The sequence below is a fragment of the Pangasianodon hypophthalmus genome, chromosome 29 (genome assembly GCF_027358585.1).
Source record: "Pangasianodon hypophthalmus isolate fPanHyp1 chromosome 29, fPanHyp1.pri, whole genome shotgun sequence".
NCBI classification, from domain to species: Eukaryota; Metazoa; Chordata; class Actinopteri; order Siluriformes; family Pangasiidae; genus Pangasianodon; species Pangasianodon hypophthalmus.
Window position 1 is genome coordinate 9,934,631 of NC_069738.1, and position 22,804 is coordinate 9,957,434.

Consider the following 22,804-nt stretch of genomic DNA (forward strand, 5'->3'; position numbering starts at 1 on the left):
AATTCAGATTCTCTGTAACACATTGTCCATTGCACATTGTGCACATTGAGCAATTCAAAGAAAAAGAGCAAAAAGTATGCCAAAGACCTAGCACAAAGATTACATAAATATGGGAAGAGTATCAGAAATAACTCAGTGCCAGAAAATACAATATTAAAAACAGATTAAAGAAAAATAAGCAAGATGGAAGATTTAGATACAGCAAACAACACTCTGAAAGGAAGCAGGTTTTATAAAATTGAGATCACGACTGAAACAAAACTTCTTTTTTATTATTTAAATGTTTTTTTATGTAAATTATGACTAGAATGTTGGATATATAACTTTATCAGTGTATGAATATATATGTAGAGATCCTTGTCATTTGACATTTAACAAAGAAAAATTAGATTTGGTTGTAGATTTATTTTCATCATTGATTTGGTTACATAAATTATTATGCAGATATTTAGCAGCTAAAATCATCTTTATGATGATAGAGAAAAATAAATTCTCCAATATTTAGTTTCTTTTACCAACCCTGAATTTGCACCACTTGTGTAGAATGATGCATATATTACAATATTTGCTTACACTGTCACATTAAATCACACAACTCTGCAGCAGCGGTGCCTTTATTAAATTATTCGGTTATGAAAAACTTCTAGAATATTTTCAGAAGTGGGCTTGTTAAGACCATTGCTCATAACCTGCGGTAGTTTATCATAGCAGTGTGGAAATATGATTTTCTCTTATTTTCTCTTTATTTTCTTTAAAATGACAGTACCCTGATTTTAAAATAGCATATTTCATGCAGCATGAAGCATCTGGATTGTTTTTTCTCTTGTGCTGGTATAACATTAACAGTATCGGATCATTCTGCACTGTCATACTGGTGTATCCTCAGCCAGTTCTGCAAAATCACTATGTCTGAGTCACACAGGCATCGGATATGCAAAATTTTATCACGCTACACAATCAGATGTAAACTGGTGCTTGGCTATTCCAGAGCTGTTACAATAACCATGCAACTGGCAAAATGTATGCAAATAATGTGCTTAGTTTAGAGTATTTTAGTAGACAAATTCTAAACTAAATGAGGGGCTGGTCATATTGGTCAAAATGTATTCCAAAAAGTAAATTTAACTAGACAGAGAGAGAGAGAGAGAGAGAAAGAGAGAGATTTTAAGACTTAGAAGTTAATTTGGCATAATCTGTCTGCTAATAAGGACCCTCATCACCAAATCTGAGTAAATCACATCTGAGGTCGACCTGCCAGCATTTAATTATGCTGAATTATTTGATCAGTGTCACAAAATATTCCAACATCCACTATGCTAATATACTAGAGCTAGTGCTCAATTTCAATTATGCTACATTATGTATTTGAAAGGCAGCTGTGATTCAAATCATGATGCAGGATTCAGACAATGAAGGCATACTTTTTGGAGAAAGCTCATTAAGCAGCAATTAATGCTTTTATCTACAGTAGTAAATTAATTAACAAAATATTGTACATATAATCTACAGAGCATATAAAATGTACTGTACGCTATTGTATACTGCATGTACAGTATTTGTGCATAGTTTAGTTTCACCATACTTACAGACCTCCTGGCATAAGCTTTAAAAATATATACAACCCTAAAGCATTCTTTGGTCCACTGCTAGAAATCTACTACAGAGAGTTTGCCTGTCTGAGAGTCCAGCAGAACCTGTTTAGAAAGAACCCTGAACTAAATCTTTACCCCTGACAGAAATACAGCATATTGCAATATGCTGCTAAATGCTATGTAATATTTGCTTTGAGCATCACATGAAGAGGATATTGATGGACTTTGGCACTATATTACTGACTACATCAACTTTTGTGTAGATCACAAAGACAAGAGGACAGGGCCTTTTGGTTAAGAGATATGAAGGAGATGAACCAGGTGTAATGAAGTGAAATGAAGGCTATCACTGACAACAAGAAGGCTGTAACCAGGATTTTGGAGGTAAACCTGGACAAGCTAATGGGCTGAATAACACCACAACACTAGCTCTTTTTTGGCATCTGGGTTTTTCTCAGCCAAGGCATCACCTCCACCACATCCCCTTTCCTCCTTCCTGCAGTCCCTGTGACCCGATCCCCTGAGGACACCACTGACTCCCCCACTGAGGACACCACCTCTGACTCCCCCACCTTCTCCTGCCACATTCTAGTCTATCCCAGTGGACCAGATGAAGAGAGAGCTGGGAGAAGCTTCACACAGGCAAGGCTGTGGGGTCTGATGGAATTAGCCCCAGGGTCCTGAAGTCCTGTGCCAGCCATCTTTGCGGGTTGCTACATTGTAGTTCTCTCTCTGCCAGAAACAATACACAGCAACAGCAACCTTAAGGACTACAGACTGTTTGCACTCCCCTTTCACATCATAAAGACCTTTGAGAAGCTGGTCCTCAAACAGATCTGACCTCTGGTCCTGTACCACCAGGCCTACTTACAGTACGAAAGATCTCCTCACTCTACAGATCTTACTCGCACCTACGCAAAGCCAGAGCCATCTCTAATGCCTTCAATTCCAACCTGCCTCTCCAACTGGGTAACAATCTCAGTACAATGCAGATTCATGCCCCTGACCAGTAGGCCACAAATAGGCTCCAGAACTGCATGTTGGAGGCAATGTGGAGCAACACTGGGGCACTTGTTTCCGTTTCTCTTCACTTTCTACATATAAATGCCAGTTGTAGCAGTATAGGAATCTGGTGAAGAACTTTGTCTTGTAGTGCAGGGAACAGTACCTGCAGCTTAACATTAGCAAAGATGCAAAGAAACTGGTGTTGACCTATGTGGCATGACTGGGGGACTATTAAAACAATTGCTATCCAGGATGAGGATGTGGAGATGGTGCAGTACAAAAAGTAACCCAGGTCTCACCTGGACTGGATAAAGGACCTAGACAGAAAAAGCTAGTGAAGGCTTTTCTTTCAATTCATACAGAAGAATACTGGGGTTATTCTACCTGTCTATTGTGCCCAGTGTACACACTGTGGTCACCTGGAGGGGTAGAGGCACTTGAGGGGATTCATAGTTGGACACCATCACAGGGCTCACTGAAATTCACTGAGGGCAGAGGAGGATAAAAAAAAACGACCTCATACAGGGTAGGTGAATCTGTTTCCGGGGTTGATTGTGATTCCATTCGCAGTACAGCACACTGCTGCCTCACCCGCACTGTCTGATTGCTGCAAATTGAAGCGCAAGTAACACCTGTCGCCTCACAGAGCCAGTTTATCTCAGCATAGCACTGCCCTTGAGTAAGCACATGTATACTTCTCCCTGAAAGCAAGAAGGTCATTGAAGAGAACTTTGAGGTCAAGTATGCTTTCAAGACGTAGCCATTAATGCAGGGCTTGGTGCATTGTTGACTCCATCAGCAGTATAGAGTGCTATTTAGAAATAATTTTTTTAAACATCTATTGCAGAGATTGCAACCTTTTAAACACAGTGTCAAGTAGTATTTGTAGTGAATTCTGAAAGATCCTGTATAGTTTGTTTGTGGTGTAGAAAGGAATTGCACACATTCATCATCATGAAGGTTACAGGTTCCTCTCTCTAGATGTATGCATGATGGAATATGCTCTATAAGTAAGATAAATTCATAAAGTTGTCCCTGTGAACACATGGGTTTCCTCTGAGGTCGGAGGAAACCGGAGAAGTAGGCGCCAGTAGGTGGACTGGCCAAGATAAATTTTTTTGTAGGTGTGAATGAGTATGCGAGTATGTGTTTTAATGGTGCTTTGCGATGGACTGTCATCCCATCCAGTCTTGCTCCTGGGATAGGTTACGGAATACCATGACCCTGACCGGGATAAAGTGAGTGAGTCACATTGTGATGGATACTTGGTTATGGTTAGTTTTACTTTTTAATGCTAGAGTTTGAACTATATGAAAGCCAAAACACTGCACACTTTCATTATATTGTGTTTTCCAGTACATAATTATGGTACAATTTCACATTTTAACAAAGGATGACTCTATACTGTATACAGTACTGTGCAAAGGTCTTAGACACCAACTTTGTTATAGATTTTTATTTTATTTTTATTTTATGACTTTTTGGATTCCCAAACATTAATTTTGTATGTCATTAAAGAAATCAGCATATTATGTAAGAGACCACTTTTCAGACAAAAAATATAATGAAGGCTGCTGGATTTTGCTGCAAAAATAAGAAGCAATGCGACAGTCAAAGTTTCGAGAAGAACTGCAGCTGGTTCTGCAAGATGCTCCATAAAACTTACCAGCTGATTTCCTTATAAAACTGCACAAATTGTACCTAAGACTACTAATTTTTTTTTTTTAAAAAAAAGCAAAGGATCGTCACACCAAATATTGACTTTGTGTCATTTATTACTGTTTACTGCTCTTTATAGTATTTTTTTAAATGTACAAACATTTAATTTCATTATTTTTGAAGGCATTTTTGCTCTACAGCATTTCTTTGCATGTGCCTAAGACTTTTTCACAGTACTGTATGTATGAATACAAATGCAATTTTATATAAATGGTCATAATTAAAGTTGACATTCATAGTGTATATCTAGTACTGATTATTATAAGTATACTGTATGTTATTATAGCAGCCATTATACAAAGTGGTAATGCAATATAGCATCTTGAACAAAGAGCACTGCAGTCATTTGCAATATTCGTGCTGAATTAACCATTTTAGATTAAACTCTTATTGAAATAGGAGAACTGGATGAGGAAAAAAGCTCATGGCGCTGTAAAGCTGTTACCATAAAATGTAATATATGAGATGAAAATATGATGGAAATATGATGAAGGATTGCCATTCAAATGGAGTATGATATCTCATCTACAAATCTCAGAACATCTGAAGTGAACCTAGTTTAAGAGTGCAAATTCTTCTTCCCCCTCTCATCAATCTGCCTTATGCAAATGGTGCTGCTTTAATTTTGTTAGGCATAATCATAGGGGAGAATATTGATAATCTTAGCACAGGATATTTTCAGCTCAGTTAACCAATGATAGAGAACCGTTAAACCACCATAGCATGTTGCCTGACGTTTCCATAACATTAACATGCTGAAGTATGCATTTTTCAAGCAAAGTAAAGAAATACTAATATATTTAAAAGGCTTTCTTCTGTAAAATATGTGAAAAATTCTCAAGATTTAAATATTTAATATTCAAATGTTAAGTCAGATTTAAATGTGTGCACACTACCAGCAAAGTTATTATTTCATTTCACTGATCAAATACTAACGCAGTATTTTATTTGGTTTATTTGGCCAGGGTGGTTTCTTTCTGAACTAGCAGAGCTTTTCAATGTTCTTGTTTCATTGTCAAGTACCAATAGCAAAGTCATGACCTTGTGAGAGTTACTGTGACCCCATGTGGGAAGGCTATAAATGGTCTCTGCTATGTTCCACTCATCCTTTTATAGACTATCTACACTCAACATCCTGTTTATTAAGAACACTTGTACACCTCCTATTCCATGCAATTATCCAATCAACCAATCATGTTGCACCAGTACAATGCATTAAATCATGCAGATATAGGTCAAGAGCTTCAATTGGTGTTCACATCAAACCTCAGAATGGGGAAAGATTTGACCGTGGCATGGTTCTTGTTGCCAGAGGGGCTGGATTGATCTCCTGGGAACTAAAATTGGAGATAATGCCATGTTTTTCCAATCTTCACCTGTCCAGTTTCAGTGAGCCTGAGCCCACTGTACCCTCAGATTCCTGTTCTTGGCTGACAGCAGTAGAACCTGATGTGCTTTTCTCCTGTGGTAGTCCATCCATCTCATTCTGACATGCTTTTCTGCTCACCATGGTTGTAAAGAGTGGTTATTTGAGTTACTATAGCATTCCTGTAAGTCCAAACCAGTCTTGCCATTCCCCTCTGACCTCTCTCATCAACAAGGAGTTTCCATATGCAGAACTGGTGCTTACTGGATGTTTTTTGTTTTTCGTTTTGTGTGAAAATCCCAGGAGATCAGCAGTTTCTGAAATACTCAAACCAGCCCATCTGGCACCAACAGCCATGCCACAGTCAGAGTCACTGTGAGATCATATTTTTTTCTCCTGATTCTGATATTTAATGTGAACATTAACTGAAGCTCTTGACCTGTATCTGGATGATTTTACGCATTGTGCTGCTGCCACATGATTGGCTGATGCATGAATGATCAGGTGTATAGGTGTTGATAATAAAATGGATGATAAGTGTATGTAGTTTGACAAAAAAAAAAAGTGTTCAACTGATGAAATACAAATCGTTGTGGTACACTCAGGTACACAGGCATTAATTAGAATATTTTTAGAGAAATATCACTTGCATTAAATGCATTCAAATATCATCTGCAAACAGAATTGTTCTCATTTGAAGTGAATAAATTAAAAGGCAGGTTATTGTAGAGGACTCATTTTCAGTGTACTACAGTAAGAGGTAAGTAATAGCAGCCATTCCTACAGCAGCTCTTATTGTGTTGAGCTGAACTGGTTCAGTGAGCATAAATAATCGCATAGGTAGAAGAGTGCATTACTGGGGGTGGAAAGTCAAAGGATCAAATTGCAGGTGGAGGGTTTGCCCAGAAGGCCATAAAGTAACACTTAACCTCCTAAAAATGGCAGTGGAGCAAAAGGTTTGAGTTACGTGGCAATTAGAGTGGCCAATGCCCTCACTTTCCCCCCAGCAGGAGTGAAATCATTACTGCACGCTGCTCTGCAATTAATAGGTGCATTACATCGTGTTATGTGCCTCATTTTTCCCTTCTTCCATTTTTTTCCTGCTTCTCAATTCTTTCCTTATGCATAGTATGGCATTATTGAGGGCTATGACAGACATTTTCTTCTATCTGACAATCACACACACACACACACACACACACACACACACACACACACACACCACCTCCACAGGGTCCTGATACGAGGCATGAGGTGGCCTCGGTCTGCCTGCCACGTTCACACTCTTCTTGTCAAGCACACAGAGGCAGGCCGATCATTGTCTAAGCCCTGATAGTTGCTCCAGCCCTCCATCACATGCTCGTGAGTAATAGGTATCCTTTTAAATTGTGATTGATCATCCATACTGTGCACCTCACTGAAGCAGCAGAGTGCCAATGGCTAGGTGGGAAAGTACAGCAGGTTGAGCAGTCCAGGCTCTCATAGGTGTAATCTCAGTCAGTGTAATCTCATCTCCTTTTTTTTTCTTTGTCTCTTTTAGTGACTCTGTAATAGTTAAACACATACAGGAACAAAAGAAACAAATGTATAAGACAGTAAGCTTTTTAGCTTTTTCAGCTCTAACTCACCTCTTAGATGGACTCCTTGAACTGATAATATTACTTCCAAAGTATTTATCTTCTCTTAATTTGCATTTTTGACTGGAATTGTAATTTCACATGAAATAAATACTAACATTGTAATTATTTTTGTTACTACTTTTACATTTACTTTTTTTTTTTTCATTTTAAAGGCATGTATTTGTTGTTATGCATTTCTGTATTAAATCATGGTGTTCTGTCTTCATTAAAATTCATTAGACATAATCTATTCTGCGTAATTCCTGGACATAACAAGACTGCTAAATAAGCAATCTCTCTGACTATATTTAGCACACTGACCGCTGAGCAAAGGCAGAGCTACATTTTCAGAAATCATACAGGCATCCAAACCATGATCTAGCTGAAATTCTAATTATAGGCGAAAAGAGAAATTGACGCGCTTCTGCAGGAGTAAAAAAAACGCTTATCGAAACAGAAATGCAAATTTAACAGTAACCTTTTTCTAGATCAATGTTTTCCTGATTAAGAGGAGAGCAAGAAGCACACATTCGAGCCTCGTCAATAATCAGTCAAGCACAGTGCAGTTATAAACAGTCGAAGGTGAAAGAGTGTTCAGAGTGTGGCCAGATATCTGTAATGGCAACATGACACTGATATTGATCTGAATTGACAGCGTGACAACTTTAAAACAGTTTATTCTGAGTAGTTGAATGAGGAGCTGGATGTGTGCTCAAAAAATGTGAACTAGTGAGGCAAAACAGATGGCACCTCTTTAGTTAACATTCAAGTTCAGTAGATAAGTCCATATTAAATGTTTTAAACCTTTAATTATCAAATTCTGAGATTATCAGATTATCAGGTTCTTTGCAATTGCAAGTCACTAACTAGAAGAAGAAGACTTTATTTGTCTTCTTTTCTTCACATTATCCCAGCTTGGTAGGGGGTCCCTGGAGGACTAGTGGTTAGGCCGCTCACTGCCGTGACCCGGGTTCGATTCTCGGCCAGGGAACCAACTATGGCTACGGCAGCACATAGACTAAAATTGGAGCAACACAGAGAAGATTAGCATGGCCCCTTCACAAGGATGGCATGCAAAATCGTGAAGTGGAACCAAACTCAACCACTGGGGTTGGACACGACATTGCACTCCCAGTGCTGGTCCCAAGCCCGGATAAAAGTTGGGGAGAGCTGTGTCAGGAAGGGCGTAAAAATCCGGTGTTAAAGACTGTGCCGAATCAAATATGTGGACCAATGATCCGCTGTGGTGATCCCTAACGGGAGCAGCTGAAAGAAGAAGAAGAATGACAACAACACCATCCCAGCTTGGTAGGAATCTTGTTAGCTAGCAATTAAACACATTGTTAATTAACATCCAAGTGTTAATAGAGAAGGAGAAACTTTACCAGCTCTGCCTGGTGTTTCTCTCTGTTAGGGCACCTACAGATGATCAGTGCTTTGTGCTTCGCTCACCTCGAAGGTATGCACACTGTATGAATGATAATCATTTTTACCACAAGGTTGAAGCAGTACTGTGTCATCGTGATGCATTTGAAAACATAGATCATTCATAGAACTAGCACATTCTGCAAACATACATGTCTATAAATAAATTATGTACACTGTATGCCTAAAAGTATGTGGACACCTGACCATTACGTCCATATATGCTGAAGAAGAGTTACGGTTTTCATTATAGCTCTTCTTGCTTTTATATTAACAGCATGGTATGGTATGTAATTTTCAGACTTACTGGAGCATGTTCAAGATCCATGTGTTAATGAAAACCTCCTTACAATACAGCTATTGTGAATTGGAATGTGTTCGCCAGGGCCTCGGAGATAGTTTTATCTGTATGTTGACCTCGGGTTAGCAGCTTGGGTAAGATGTTTTAAGAAAGGGCTTTTGTGGTATGTAGTTGAGTCGAGGACTAAACATTGAAGGGACAATGTTCACAGAAATTACTTCCAGTCCATCAGCAGTCCATCAGCACCCATTCCAAAACCATGGGCAATAACATGTAATTGCTCTCCCTTTGCTGTTATAATAACCTTCACTCTTCTGGGAAGGCTTTCCACTGGACTTTAAAGCATGGATGTTGGGATTTGTGATCATTCAGCCACAAGAGCATTAGTGAGGTCAGGTGCTGATGTCAAGTGAGGAGATCTGGGGTGCAGTCGGTGTTCCAGTTCATCCCAGAGGTGTTCAGTGGGGTTGAGGTCAGGGCTCTGTGCAGGACACTCTTCCACAAGTTCTTCCACATCAGCCTTGGCAAATCATGTCTTCATGGAGCTCGCTCTGTGTACAGGGGCATTGTCATGGTAAAACAGGTTTGGGCCTTTAGTTCCAGCAAAGGAAAATCTTAATGCAACATTATACAAGACATCCTATACAGTTTTGTGTTTCCAGTTTTAAGGATTTATGTTTTCCAGTTTGGGGAAGGCCCACATTATGAATGTTATGGTCAGGTGTCCACATACTTTATATTGTGCCATATAGTGTATATTGGATTGTATTAGGGATGTCAAACAATAAAAGTAATTAAGCACAATTAATAACATTTTGCATAGTTAGCCTAATTATTCATTCATTCACCTTCAGTAGCCAGTTTATCCTGATCAGGGCCATAGTGGATATGTAATCTATCCCAGGGACACTGGAGTTGAAGCAGGTCTATACTGTGGGACTCACATATGCATTCAAATAATTAATTGTGATTAGTTTGTTTTCTTCTTTTTTTACATTGGCAACTTCCTCTCATAGTAGCCCCAGGTTACTGTCATTGAATCCACACTCTCACCTGAGCTGAGGATCAAACCCAGGTTGCTGGCTTTCTACAACAACCACACTACCACTGCACTGCTTGCTACGGCAGCACATATATTAAAATTGGAATGACACCGAGAAGATTAGCATGGCCCCTGTGCAAGGATGACATGCAAAATCGTGAAGCATTACTGTCATTGCTAAGTGTTGTCCCCTTGCACGCCTGCGATTATGTTCCTTAGTCTTTAGCTGCAGCCGAACTACTATGTGTTCTAAGTGTGGTGACTTTTATTTTCAGTGTCCCACTGCTTTGCTACATCAATAAATGCTCAGTTCACATTTCATTCTATTGCTGCTCTTCTGTAAGCAGAGCACAGTTTCCAATTTTCAAATTTTTATCAGTGTAATATGCTGCAACTCTAGGCAATTATGGTTATTTATCGATTCAGGGTCTATGTTGCAGCTTTCTTCATTATGGCATTGTGGCAAGTTGAAGACTGCAAGTAACTAGGCTAAAAGGAACTGAGGATGATTCAAATGAACCAGGAAAATGTGCTAATGGTGTATTAAAAATGTTAATATAATACCGCAAATAGGATCAGGTATACTGTTTACTGCTTAGCAACGGGTTCCTCAGGACATCAATTTTCATTTTAGGACAGTACAAAATACTGTACATATACAGTATATCAGAAACTCTTAATATCCAGGCACAAACATTAAGATACACAGGATTTACACACTGAGCCAACTTCTCAAAAGGCTAGCAAATACACATATGTGTTTATTCTCCTAACATTCCACATGAAAAGCACTCTCTGTTCAGTAATTACGCAACTCCTTGGTTGAGAAGACTGTTTGTGTGTGTGTGTGTGTGTGTGTGTGTGTGACAGAGAGTGAATACAAGCCAGTATGGGTCTTTATTGTCTCTGTGTGATTGGGTTAGATCTTATTGGCTGAGCACACTCTCAGATGTGTGAAATAAGCTGCCGCTAGTTGCGAGTTAGCCTCGGGGCAGCCACTTGCTCATCACTTCCAGCATCCCGCTGGGGCCGCCAACATTAACTTCCCTAAACACTGGTGGTAATCAGACACCCACGAGAAGGAGAAAAAGGAATAATTATCACGGGCGATTTCCATAAATGTTGTCTTCAGCAGCAGACATCTACTCAGAATCTAATCAAAAGTTAATCCGCTAAAAGTGGCATTGTTAAGATGTCTGTGCGTTCGCTTAGCTGCAATGCTCTCTATACATTTTGCTGACAAATATTTCCTACTGATTTGACCTTTATGCAGTTTCACAAGACTTGTGCAATTTCTTACAGATCTGAATGTGTGGTAGCAGGTTGCAAGTGCATGAATGTACTTGTTTAGTTTGTCAGTGTGAGTGCTGATGTCGGAGATAAAATGAGGCATAAAAATAAATGATAAAATTTAAAAAGAAAACCTGGAAGACAGGATAAAAAAAGGAAAAAAAAAGAAAAACTGAAAGTAAATGGTAGAAATTAAAAGGAAAAAACCCCCATAAAACTAGTAGACATTTATTAAAATGTGGCAAAAATGCTACAAAATAAAAATAAGGCTTTCCAGAAAGTGATACTCACTATCCTATGATGCGAAAATAATCTCCCAAGCTAATCACTCCCATAACTTGAAAGCAAACACATGCATGCAGCAATTTTTCCATATTTCTTTCCACACCAGGTTCATCCGTAGAATGGTATAGAACAAATAAAGTCAACTGCAGATTAATGAGGTGAGAGTAATTTGTTTGCCCGGCTTTAATATTCTGTTGCTCTCTAGGTTTAAACACAATTACTTCCTTGCAAACAATGGCAGATTAAATAAACTGTGTTTGTCCCTGCCATCTGCTCTTAGCTTACTCTATATGCATGACAAAAACGTGTGTATTTGACACTCTGCAGGGGGTCATATGTACAGGGCTGTGTACATCCATATGTGCCTCTCTGTCCATTTCCTTCTGACTCGCTCTCTGTCTATCTTCAGTGTCTCCTTGTGTGCCTGTATACACTCCTGGGCAAAAAAAAGGGCCAAGATGAAACTGGCAAAAATTAAGAAATCTTTTATGATCTTAACAACAAATCATTGGTCAGGAAATTAGCAAGAATTAAACAAATGCACTCCTGAGACCTCCTGATCCACCATTTGCTCTTTTACTTGAACTGATTGGGGAAAAGCTAGAAACAGGGAAATTCATTCATTGTCTTCTTGTACGCAAAGGTAAAATCATGATAAACATTCAAATGTTTGATGTAAAATTCAAACTAACACATGTCTGGGTGTACAAAATTTTCCAAAAATATCTTCTAGAAATGAAAAACATTAAAAGATAAGTCATAAGAAGAATATATAAGTGAATTTCCCCGTTTCTAGCTTTTCCCCAAACAGCTGATTGCAGCAAAAGTAAATGAGCAAATGGTGGCACAGGAGGTCTTAGGAGTGCATTTGTTTCATTCTTGCTCATTTTCTGAACAACGATTTGTTGTTAAAACCATTAAAAGCTTAATATTTTTTGCCATTTTGGGCTTGTCCCATTTTTTCGCCCAGGAGTGTACTTTATGTGATCATAATGCTCAGCAACATCTCAGGAACTCTCTTTGCAGGGCGTTATCTCGTTTGAAGACTCGTTTATGCTCCTGCTCCACACCTTCACACTCGAGTCGTGCAAGCTTTAATTCCTGAAAATGAAGAGGACATACCTATCTGGCAGCCAGAAGCGCAAGAGAAAACAAGAAGAGGAGGAGAAGAGGAAACAGGACAGCGGTAAGTGATGGAGATAATGATAATGAATTAAGGATAATTAAAGACAAACAAACCCACATCTTGTTGTCCAATTTCAGTTTTATTTCACTGTAATTTACAAGATGAATTATTGGCAGTTAGCTAGGGTTAGCATCTTTTGAGTAGTGTTAGCAGTTCTTAATGTGGGCTGAAATGCAATAGGTGGTACCGCTTGGCAAGTATCAGTACTGTGTCTCTTGGTATATTTTACATTAGTTAATATGTTAGTTAATACTAGTTAACATTACTAACAATGGAACAGCATTTATTAATTAATTTCAACAAATATTAATACTTTTCTAAATTAAACATTAACATTAGTTAATGTGTATGTATATAATTATATATATAATCATATAATGTAGTTAATGTAGATATATATAATTATATCTCTGGGTAACATGAAGACATAATAACAACTAAAACCTGTCAGAAGGGCCCCATGCATTTATTTTGCCTGGGGCCCCCCACATAATCTAGGTTCGCCTGAGCTAGCAGGTGCAACCATGGCTGTCATGTTGTAACATTAATACTGCATGAGGCATCCTCTACATTTCTCCCCACATGATTATTAGCAGTTAGCACTAGTTGTACTCTTGCCACTATATCTGAATATCTGAATATCAGCATACTGAATATCAGCATACTGAATATCAACGATAATCAAATTAGTGGATGGGAACTATCTGTTGTATAAAACACAATTTGATATGACTGACTAGGGAGAATAAAGCAGTCCAGTCACTGTCAGTGGAAAACTATGAACAAATTTAGAAAATCAGTAGTGAACACACTTAAAGGAAAAATAGCAGATTAAAAGAGCACTTAAAAAACAGGTAATTGCCTGGGACCTTGAGTTGTGAGGAGGTCCCCTGAAGTCTAACACTAAGTCCGTGAAAATATTAAATCTCAAAGTGCAGAACCCAAAACCCAAAACCTCTGATGGTAATGAACAACACTATACCAGGTTCCCGTTAAAGGAGCCCTATCACACTAGCATGTGGGACTTGACAACTTTAGTTTAAATTGTTGTGCTTTTCTGAATGAAGAGAGCTTACCTGTCTGAAAGCCAGAATAGAAAGAGCAAACAAGAAGAGGGACAGAGGAAGCAAAATTGTGATAAGCAGTGGAAATAATCTAATAACAAAATAATTATGGATAATGGTACTGATGTTTTTATATGACATGCTGTCTAAAATGTGTCTAAAATTGTGACTGGGTAGCATAATGGCAATAAAGAGAAAAAAAATTGCTAGAATGAAAAAAATGAAAGTACAGCCATTTTAACCTACTTATTAAAGTACAATTCCTAAGAAAGATTACTCAGTTACAGCAACCAGAGTCTTTGTAATCTGTTATTGCAATATGTCATCACGTGAATGTGCATTTCAACATGTTACTGTACGTCCAGAATTTGCACATGTAAACTCAAGGACACAGGACACCAAGTGAATAATATGTGATCAAATCGAATAAATAAATAAATAAATAAATAATCATGTAAAAATAAATTATTCATGAGTAAAAACACATGAAAATAAATGAATATTTGGAAAAATGATGTATGAAACATAACATGTGAAATGTCTAAAAACCACATGAGCATACTGAGTAAATTGTTCACCTGTGAAGTTTGTGTACAGTGCTTTTATAGGCTTTCGGTACAAATAAACAGAATTTTGTTTATTTTTATTTTTACAGAACCCAGGTTTCAAATCAGCTTTACAGACATCACTGTCCTGAAAGAAAATTAATTAGGAAAATGTTGAAAAATAGGGAAAAAAATATGCAATATTTAAGAGCTACATTAAATGATCTCCCATTAAAAGAAAAAAAGCAGACGTGCCTTTGTTTTCGAGCAGCTTTGCTCATCGGAGCCCTGGTTATAGTCTTTTGTTTTTATGAAGGCAAAAGCTAACCCTTTTACTTTTTAAATTATGCATCAATTTGCCTCTGCACATGATGAAATTAAATAAATGCAATATGCAAAAGCATGCCTAAGCTAATTAGAGGAGGCAGAATGACAATGAGTGAGACACACAATTAATCAGAGACTGAAGGTGGGGGCAGTGTTGGGGGGTGTTTTTTTTGGGGGGGGGGGGGGCTTCATTTATGGTCTTTGTATTCAACGTTGAACCCCCCCTACAACCATCACCCCCACCCCTCGTAAAGCTAATATTAAAAAAAATTAATAATGATAATGTTTTATTCAGTACAATACTGTCTACTAAGAGCTACTGTCTAATTCTTGTTTTTAAATCACCTGATTTGCAAGTCAAAATGCAAACTACAGAATTTTGCTCTGAAATTTGCTTATAATCCATGACAACAATAAAGCATATATGCTATACAGATATAAAACTGTGGATATATGTATATATTGTATTTTATAAACTAGATGCTTGATTTTCTTTGTAATTTGGGTCACAGAATCATTCCTGATCTTTGGGGATCGCTGTTAATTTGACACAGACTTACTTAATAACACACGAAAACATTTTAAACCCCATTGCACTTGTTGGCAGAGGCTGAAGGTTGGTTAATTACACAGCCTTGCCAAGGGTTACTGCTGAGCAAAGTCTTCATGTCAAAACATAATCCTTGATAAGTATTCCACAGGGGCTTTAAAAAAAAAACAGGGATTAATGTCGTCCATAGGTTGCACAGAATGTCTGTGAGAAAATGATGAGAAAATGAAGAGTGGAAAAGAGAGAATTAACACCGGTGGAGATGTAATCTCAGCCCTTCATGGCCCTTATAAAGTAGATTCTCACAGTTTTCCTCTGATATTTTATGAACAGAAAGTTGTCCTTTTGTCTCTTGTCCTTTTTTCTGGCATATTTGATTAGTTATAAGCTAAGCTACTAACAAGGCCAAAGATATAAGTGAACAAGACAGAGCAAAAAAAAAAAAGTAGGCTATAAAAAAGGAAGAACAAAATTCTAGGTAGCATAAGATATTAATGGATATGCAAAAGGCTAAATTAGTGGCATAACAGGATGAAAATAAGAAATCAATGATAATAAGGCAATGGCAAAGAGCAAGCACATGAAATGCACAAGGTTTTGTAACCTGAGAAACTGAGAGGTCAGTCATGAAACAATACCCAGGTGTTATACTGCATTCAACTTAACTGCGAAGTCTGAACTCGGAATTACGTCATTTTCAAGCTCTTTGTTTGAGCTACAAAGTGTGGGGGAAAAAATATGGACACCTACATGAACCCATGTGTTTTGTTAGCAACAAGGTAGACAGCTAGTTTTAGTTTATGTATAAGTTTATGATGTATTTACTTTCTCAAAACAGTAAACTGTATGGTCAATGCTAAAGATTTTACCAACTAATATGTCTGTGTTAATTGATCTAGTAAGTAAGTGAGTAAAAGTAGGGAAATGATATTTTATTTACTGTCGATGGTGTGAGCGACCATGTTGGCTTGACGTCATATGATGAATTCAGGATTGAAGACACCTTCCCAACTTTCCCAAATTTCTGAATTTTGAGTTTTGGGCTTAAGATAAACACAGCAATAGTAATCAGGGGAGGTGGAGCACTGGGGACATGTTCCAGAAGAGTTGGAACACATTTGTAGAACATATACTATATGATATACTATATTATAATACAGTATATTTACCCCGACCAGGATAAAGTGAAGAGGAACAAATGGCATGATATGATTAGCTGCCTAAATCCAGACAAAATTATATTATCTGAACATTGTTGCAGTACAAAACCTGTAAATATACTATGTGATATAATGTGATAATAATACTAATCACTTTGACAATCTGTATCCCAGAAGTACATACATTTAGTGTGTATAGTAATGTGGGCTAGTAATTATGAACTCTACAGTACAAAGACTCTGCTGACATTTTGATGTATTCACACACACACACACACACACACACCAATGTCTGCTGAAGGTTAAGTACCAAGCAATGGACACGTCGACTTGTGCTCCCTCCATCCAAGGAGAAACTACACTGAAACATTGAAGTGTTGAGTCATTTATTCTCAGACTCAGATTGTTGGTTGCCTTCAGATCCTCAGCCATGAGATGAAGAGAAACTTTGCGAAGATTACGCTGTTCTACGAGTTTCCAAAATGGGTCTACAGAGACTCATTTTCTTTTCTCTGCATTTGTCCTCGTTTCCTTATCACCATCCACACTTGAGCACAAGATGGCCCGAGGCACAGCAAGGTGAAGAAACCATATGGAAAAGCTTTGCTAATGAGCTAAATTCTGCTAAAAAGAAATTAGTGATCCAAGCAAATTGGATTAATAAATGAACCAATACAAACCAACCTAAAAATAATAAGCAATGAACTACTAAGATACTGAGTTAAAGACATCATTAAAAATAGCCTAAACATCTCAAAATAAGTTGATGTTGATGCTACTATGAATGGGGTTGGTCTTTCTGTAATACAATATACTACATAGAGCACATAATCACAATGCAGTGTGTCATATTATTTTCCACACTCCAGCATTGGTAGAGATCATTTCCACTGTACTCATTTGTGATACAATGGCGAGATTCAGTGTTGCAGATGAAGGAAAAGCAGAGATACTTAAATCTTAATGGCCATTAATCCGCAGTAAATGCCCCATAATGTGCAGCAAATCAGAAAAGATGTAGAGACTATGGAGCATTACTGTTTCCAATTCTGCTGGTGGACTCCATCATTTTATTATGGGAAGAGCACTGAATGGTCCTGTATTACTCTAATGGTCGAATAAAGCTTTAGTTTCATTGTTTGGCTGGATGCTAGAAATCGAATAAATCACAGGTGACTGGATGTATTAACCTCTCCCATCCTGCTGATACACGCCTTATAATGGACTGTGAAAGAAAGAGGAATGAAATGGTACTTTTCAGTCAAAATCAGAAAATTAATTTACCACTGAAAGGACACACACACGCACACACACTTTCACTGTCCACTTAGTACACTGATTATTGTGCAATTATCCAATCAGCCAATCATGTAGCTGCAGTACAATGCATTAAATCATACAGGTACAGGTCAAGAGCTTCAGTTAATGTTCACATCAAACACCAGAACAGGGAAAAAGTGTGATCTCAGTGACTTTGACTGTGGCACGGTTGTTGGTGTCAGATGCGCTGGTCTGAGTATTTCAGAAACTGCTGCTCTCATGGGATTTTTACACACAACAGTCTCTAGAGTTTACACAGAATGGTGCGAAAAACAAAAAAAGCATCCAGTGAGTGGCAGTTCTGCAGGCGGAAAGACCTTGTTGATGAGAGGTCAGAGGAAAATGGCCAGACTGGTTTGAGCTGAAAAGGAAGGCTACAGTAGCCACTTTATAACCACGCTGAGAAGAAAAGAATCTCAGAATGTACAACACGTCAAACCTTGAGACTGATGGGCTACAACAGCAGAAGACCACATTATTGTTCCACTCTTGTAAGCCAAGAATCTGAGTCTGAGGAATCTGAGGCTGCAGTGGGTACAGGTTCACCGAAAACTGTACAGGTGAAGTTCGGAAAAAGACCAGGAAGATTGAAACTGAAACTGCCATACGTATGTATGTTGTAACTTCTATTTACAGTAGGCTTTGTTAGTATTGGAGGTGTGTACATGTGGTGTTTAATATCCAATATGAAACAAACTTTACCACAGCAATAATCATTTTAAGAAACTTTCTGAAAGGCTATGGCCTAATCTTAATAAACTCTTTCATTAATAAACTTTCTGTCATCACGCATCTTAGTGGAACAACTCCACAATAGTGTGATAGATACAATATGCTAGTGGCTTTAGCATGTTGATTTGGTGGGAGCAAGTGTCAGGATATATTTGTCATTGACAGGGAATCTGATCATAGGTTAGTGCGCACTAATGCCTGCTTGTAATATTTATTTAAAATTTAGTGAAATGGTGCTGAAGGTCAAAATAGCCAGCCCCTTGAGGAAGGCTGTATGCTAGTTTTAGGGCAAGAACAATCGCACATAAAAATAAAGAAATCTTCTCAACATGGTCTACGTAATCCACCAGTGGGGCTTTGCCAATGATGGGTGGACAGAGTGTCCTTTTTTATTCTGTTACTGCAATCATAGTCCAATGATTAGAAGAAGCCTTGATCAACCAAGGAATATGTGAGCAGTAACATTATAGATAATTGATAGCATTGTTTATTAACATTAGTCACTCCTTGCTTTATAAGCTAGCCCAGTTTAAGCATTTAAACAGATATCTACCTGCTGTTTTCATAGTAGAGACTAATTTAATGTCTTCAAATTAGAGTAATAATCTCACTGATTAGCTAATATTCACTTTGATTGGTTATATATATAGTTATTACCACCAAAGTGAATATTAGCTAATCGTGGATTTGCATCGCCTGGTCTTGCTGATATTATTTAGCCTAGCCTTGTTGCTAATATTACCTGGTGTAGCTCTTCAGCAAATGTGACTTTAATTTATGGCATTCCAATTCAACTTAGAATTGAAATTATGTACACTTTGTGTAGATTGTTGCAACGTGTTTATGTTCATTTTTTAATTATTTTTTTTAAATGTGCTGTTGAAGGATTAATTTTATAGGCATTGTAGATTGACTTTAGACTTTGACTGCCCAGAAAAAAATGCAATATTTATGCTTTATGTTTTCATTGAGAAGGCGTAGGTTTGAGCCCATCCTGCCTTCCTAGCAGAATGACTGCCTTCATCCTGACTCCACTATTTAAAAACCCACGACTATATACAGTAATATAATTACATACATGGTAAACAACAGCTGTGGAAGCAATGATGCATGATTTAAATAACGACAAAACGTTACTGATATAAATTGTAAATTCTTACCTTAGTGTGATTCGTAAAGGTTTCATTTCATTTTGTTGGCATTCTTTTGCACTTTTATATTTTATTGGCATTCTTTAGCTGTGTAAAACTTCAGCATTGCTTCCCTTGCTTTACATAAAATGCCCTTTTGAATGAGCTGAACAAATGAGATAGATACACAGCACAAATCTCTCAGATCTCTTTGCAACACTAAAGCTTAATTGGTAGAAATATCCCTTTGGATTGTCCATACAAAGGAGAAATGCAGGAAGACTGTACTAATTATGAATTGCATCTTTCTGAGGGGAAAAGTAGAAGACTGTCTGGAGAATATATTTCATGGCAAGTCACTTTCAAGCATGTATGAATTCAGTTGTCATATTTGCAATCGTGATGCGAATTTAAAGAAAAAAAAACATGAATAAGTGAATAAGATGAAGAAAGAAAGAAAGACATTCATGTGGCAGAGCTGCTGCTAAGTCAGTGAATAGAAGCTTTAGACAAATGACAGACTCCTCTCAATAGGCTTTTCATTCTGGAGCTCTCATAATGACCACTAACTTTCATTGGCTTTGTCAATTAGCAAAACGTTTTCTTTTTCCTCCTGCTTAAGCCATAAAAAGTGAAATGGCAACTGGAAGCACAAAAGCATCTTCCTTTAATGTACCCTCCCCTTTAAAAACAAGTTCTCTACTCAAAGTATTAAAGAAAAAGAAGCCAGTGCTCACGTAACATCTCCTGAATGCCATTGTTAAGGAATAGCAGAGCTTTTCTCTTACAAGAGTTAATCCATTAATAAAGAATTAATGGCATTCAAAATGACAAAAAGGTAATTTTTCTAACTTTCTGTCTTTTAACAGCTAAAAGATTTGGGTAAAATTGGTGGCACCTAATGACAGCTCTGATATATGTAATGTCTTAATTGATTTTTTATTTCTTTTTATCTTAGCTGCCAACATCTAATAAGGGTATTTTCAAGTTTCCACCAGAAAATAATTTTTTCACATATTGGAGCAGCAGTGGTCCCTGGAGGACTAGTGGTTAGGCAACAACACTCTTACCACTGTGGCCCGGGTTTGATTCCTGGCCAGATAACCAACCCTAGCCACTGGGGTTGCGTGCAAGAGTGCACTCTCAGTGCTGGTCCCGAGCCTGGATAAAATTGGGGAGGGTTGCGTCAAGAAGGGCATCTGGCGTAAAAACTATGCCAAATCAAATACATGGACAATGATCCTCTCTGGCGATGCCTAACGGGAGCAGCCCAAAGAGGAACAACAGTTGGAGCAGCAATATTCAGAAACTGAGTTTACACTTTGGTTTTCTCTAGGAATAGATTCCTGCTCTCAATTATGTACAGTGTTTGGGCATGTACTGTCCAATACCGTTGTCATCTGTTGATAAGAAATGTAGTAGCCTAATTTTATACAGCTCGTTATAAGTTTTATACATACCACTATTGTTCAAAATGTATTTAAGTTTGATTTATATGTTACTTTGTTGACAGATTAGCAAAACAAGCTAACTGTACTAGCTATGTACACTCACCAGGGGCATCAACAATCTCTGCTACTTCCTTCTAAGCTTGATTTTTCTTTCTAATGTCTCTATACACATTAATGGAGAGGTTGTATGTGACAGGATAAGATGAATCCACAGTAATGATTTTTTCTTCCATCCTTACGTGTCAAACGGTAAATGGGGATTAATTGCAGGTAGGACCTACATTGGACTTGAAACATATTGAACCATACATGCCATAGGACTGGTATGAGAAATCATTAGAGCCAATCATTTGTCATTTGTGTCATACCTAATTAAACTGAAATATAGCTTGTGCTGATGGTTACTGTCATTTAGTTGGCTCAGTGTCATGCATGTACACAGAAAATGAATGGTGACCTGTATCTTTGTTGCTTGCTAATGTGAAGGTAAAAGTTTTAGATGGGGTTTCACAGCATAGATTCAGCAAGCAGACGCTTTTTTCTGAGTTGTGTGTCCTTACACTTCTATCTGTACGAGCAGTAGTACACACACACCCTAATCTATCATATGTCCACCTTAGAAAAAACACCCTTTATCAACAAAAGAGATCTCAGTTCCTAGGTCATGAAGATTAACAGGAATTTAAAATTCCTCTCTGTTTGAGGAATTTCAAATCAAATTAAGTGGTGTAGTTTCATACGTTTATATGAGTACTCAGTTGCATTCTAGTCGAACAGGCCTGAGAAAATTGTAGCAGCATATTTGTTGCAGGGTTCATCTGCCTGTTGCCAGAGCAAAAAGTTAATTTGCACAAAGTACTGCAGGCTCATTACTCTAATGCATTGTCCTGTATTAACAAGCCACTTAACACATAATAAATCCAGGTAGCATTTTATGTATTAAGCGTTTAATGTTGAGCTTTAATAAATCGCAAAAAATACAGTTTTATAGTCAAGTACAAGTTGTAATACATACCATCAGTGTTGACGCTGTCCTAAAATGTATAAAGCTAAATCATAAGGTGCAGTTGTTAATATTTAACATTTTTATCAAATCTCTACTAAATAAATGAACTCATGTGCCCTTGAATTGATAGTACACACAGTCCTCATGCACATGACGCTCATGACTACCTGCTTAGAGAGCACTGAGTTTGTGAAATTACTGGCCAAGCAGAGATTTGTGGAAAAGAAAATTTATAAATAAACTAATCCCTTTGACATCTTCCCATCAACTCATGAAAGGGGCCAATAAAGTCTGACATATTCAGAATAGAAAACTCCACTACAGTCTGTCACCTGACCTCTGAGTACAACCTGCTGTGTATCACAGTTGTGTGTACAGTATATAGTTAGAAGCAGTGGATATGTATAAATGTACCAGCATTTAAAATCTGGTTACCCCCAAAAGTGTAAAAGGAGAAAATCGCATTTAAATATTTAATTCCAGTTCCACTGATAGAAGCCCTGCCTACCTCTATATTTACAAGCTAATCTACTTGTGGAAAAACAACATTAGCAGTATCACCAACACCATTCTCCCTCTGATCACCTGAGGTAAAAGTCACTCGCAGCATTTAACCACAAGCCTCTCATCTCCACTAATCCACCTCATCACACTACTGATCTTTGTTCACACGAATATCAGTGGGAAAA

At 37.7% G+C, this 22,804-nt stretch overlaps 2 non-coding genes across 2 annotated transcripts; both read left to right on the forward strand.

Moving 5' to 3' along the window:
• The first annotated feature begins 8,298 nt into the window (after positions 1-8,298).
• On the forward strand, positions 8,299-8,402 carry LOC113543916 (U6 spliceosomal RNA). Its single transcript, XR_003404457.1, has one exon. It is a non-coding gene; the product is annotated as a U6 spliceosomal RNA (small nuclear RNA).
• Positions 8,403-10,143: 1,741 nt separating this feature from the next.
• On the forward strand, positions 10,144-10,246 carry LOC113543911 (U6 spliceosomal RNA). The gene has a single exon (XR_003404452.3). It is a non-coding gene; the product is annotated as a U6 spliceosomal RNA (small nuclear RNA).
• Positions 10,247-22,804: the final 12,558 nt, after the last annotated feature.